Here is a 3,166-nt window from a genome sequence, read left to right as displayed (position 1 = left end):
TTCTCCCAGCATACACTGTTCAGGCCTGAGCAGCCAGTCAGCCGCATTGTATGCTGTGTAAGCTCTGACATCATCCAACATGAAGCTTACACAGGGTGAGGACTCCGAATTCTGACAGGGGAATGGTGTGATGGGAGCAAGCAATGAAGGGGGATAGAAGCAGATCAGGGGGGGGGCTGATGGAAAATTGAGAGTCTCTTTTAGGCTAATTGGGGCCCCAAAGCAATATAACATAAGCTGTAAGGACCCCACATAATGTGACGTACTTGGGGCCCCCAGGATGAAGAGGTTTAGCACCCAAGGCAAAAAAGTTAAAGTGCTTCCCCCTACAGGCAGACTACTTCAGCATCATAGGTTGCAGGTTCTTTTGTGCCCCCCAATCTTGTTACAGCCCACAAGGCCGGAGTCTCTTCTACCAACCCTGAACCTTATCAGATATTTGGGGCCTCCTGGCCATGTGACATTTATGGGCTCCAGGGATTGTGACATATTTGGGGCCCTTGCCTATGTGACATTTTTCTGTCCCCCAGACAATGTGACATATTCGGGGCCACAGGGAATATGATATATTTGGCGCCAGGTTTTCATTGGAGGATTCCATAAAGATGAAGGAACACATTAACCCCGCATTCTCCTTTTCCCTTAATACATCTCATCTTATTCAGCACAGAGTAGAGTGTGAGACCCGGAGCAGCCAATCAGACGGTGTGACTGTTAGCAGCACTGTGATGTAGATCGCTGTTCTGTGCGTTCTCCGGTCTCACCCTCTTTGGCTTCCCCTGTATTCTCCATATTACCAGCCTCATGTATGACGTGTCTCTGTAGAATGTTCCAATTGTCAGGAGACACTTCCCGTCCTGCTGACAACATTTAACCAGACAGGAAATCTTCAAAAGGACCGATATATAAAAATCTGACCGGGGCTCTAACCCCTCCCCCACCCCATCCACAACTAAGAAAAAGGTCCTGGCTGCAAGTTTAATCATTTCTTAGTATAGATTGTATGGAATAGGAGGGAGAAACGAGGGGAGAGGAGGCATGGATGGATAGATAGATAGGTAGGTAGATAGATAGATAGATAGATAGATAGATAGATAGATAGATAGATAGATAGATAGATAGATAGATAGATGTCAGTCCGGTAGTCTGACCGATATTCTACCCAATCACAGTGATCAGTGACAGAGGGAGAAATCTCACTTATTATTATTTATAGTAGAAAAGCTTGAAGAACACCAATTGAGGCCCCACCCACTGCTTTATCCCCTTGGCTGAACATTCCACCAAATCACATCTCTCCTCTCTGTGACATCACCAATTTATGGGTGGAGTTCTCACATCTCCCGATTCCCCCCATAGATCTTTATACAACCTTCCAATAGCCATAACACAGCATGGAGGGGCTCAGTGAAGGTGGTGGTGAAGGTGTGGAGGTGTCGGATCGGGTCACACAGATCATAAAAGGATATCCACCCAGCTTCATAATCCAGATATATCCTGACTCTGGTACTGGGGGGATTGGAGGGTAAGGAGATGTTATTACTGTCATGTCTCACACCATACTGATTATCATAACTGTACAAACCCCAGGACTTGTTATTCCATCCAATCACTGACCGCCGTCCTCTCCTGTCTATACTGGGGTAACAAATCCCAATTATCCAGCTATCTGACCCCCTGACATCCACATCCCAATAATGTCTCCCTGAGGAGAAACTCTGACTGCTCAACACCTGATAATAATTCCGAAATCTCTCTGGTGTTACTGGACGATTTTGATTTCTATCTGACCAGGATACAGTTTTCCTGTCATCTGATATATGTAGATTATTATCAGCTGTGTTTCCATCCAGTAATATGTCCTCAGCTCCCTGTATAGGGAAGTATACATTTACCTCTGTTATTATATCAGATAAACCTGTGTGTAAGACCCCAGCCACATCCAGCCCCCCTCCATCATGGAGGAGTTCCTCATGTCTTTCTTGGTCCTCATTATCTCCATCCTCAGTATCACACAAGTCACCTGTGTCTGATTCCTGTAGGACAGTCAGTGGATCCGTCATGTTACACAGCTCCTCAATGTCACCCATCTTCCTGGACAGCTCCTCCTTCTTTATTTCCAGATCCTGGATGGAGATGGAGACCCGCTCTGCCCACCTGGAGATTTCCCTCAGGACTCTCTTCTCCAGGTCTTCCAGATGTCTCCTGAGATTTCTAAACAGGGCAGTGACTCTCTCGGTGTCACCAGCTGCTTCTTCTTCTACTTTCCTCCTGTGTTCCTGCAGACTCTGGACTCTTTCCTCCATCTCCTCTCTCTTTGTCAGAAGTTTCTGCAGAACATTCCTCAGTGTGTCCTTCTTCTTCTCAGAAGCCTCATCCAGTGACTCCATCTAATGTCCTTTATGTCCTCCAATCATACAACAAGACACACAGATACAGGTCTTATCCTCAGTGCAGTAATACTCCAGGATCTTCTTATGGATGGAGCATTTCCTGCTCTCCATGGACAAGGTGGGGTCAATTAAGATGTGTTCTGGGGACATTTTGTGGACTCTCAGATGTTTATCACACAGAGAAACCTCACAGTGTAGACAGGATCTAACAGCAGGTACAGGATAGTCCACACAGTGAGTACAGAAGACCCCGGACTCTTGATCTGGCTGAGCAGACAGGAAATTCTCCATTATATTACGCAGTGTTATGTTCCTGTGCAGTGCAGGACGCTTCTTAAACTTCTCTCTGCATTCAGGACAGGAATATCCTCCAGACCCCTCCTGTGTATCCAGAACACGATCAATACAGAGCCGGCAGAAGTTGTGTCCACATCTCAGCATTACAGGATCTGTATAAATGTTCAGACAGACGGAACATTCCAGCTCAGCTCTCAGATCAGCAGATGCCATCACTGACAGCAGAAAGAGAAATGGCAGTGAAGGTCTCTGACTTCGGGGAAGAATGCAGTTGGGAGGGTCACATCCTCCTACATAGGGTGAGGCTGGATCCGTGATATTTGATGCAGATAGCAAAGTACAGAAGAGGGAGGATTTTTCTCACAGTAATAAAAATAATCAGAATAGAAGAGAGAAAGATGGGTGTAGAGAGGGGAAAGGTGGACATGGCTGCACCAACCTGGATAGCGGGGTGGTTATACAGAATCTGAGTCTAC

General features: G+C 46.3%; 1 pseudogene; it reads right to left on the bottom strand.

The window, feature by feature from the left end:
* Positions 1–1,334: 1,334 nt before the first annotated feature.
* Positions 1,335–2,903, bottom strand: LOC149456156 (E3 ubiquitin/ISG15 ligase TRIM25-like; annotated as a pseudogene).
* Positions 2,904–3,166: the final 263 nt, after the last annotated feature.

The sequence above is a fragment of the Staurois parvus genome, unplaced genomic scaffold (assembly GCF_062004578.1).
Source record: "Staurois parvus isolate SC_StPar_1 unplaced genomic scaffold, SC_StPar_1.0 ptg000374l, whole genome shotgun sequence".
Taxonomy (NCBI): Eukaryota; Metazoa; Chordata; class Amphibia; order Anura; family Ranidae; genus Staurois; species Staurois parvus.
This window is presented reverse-complemented; position numbering and strand designations above follow the sequence as displayed.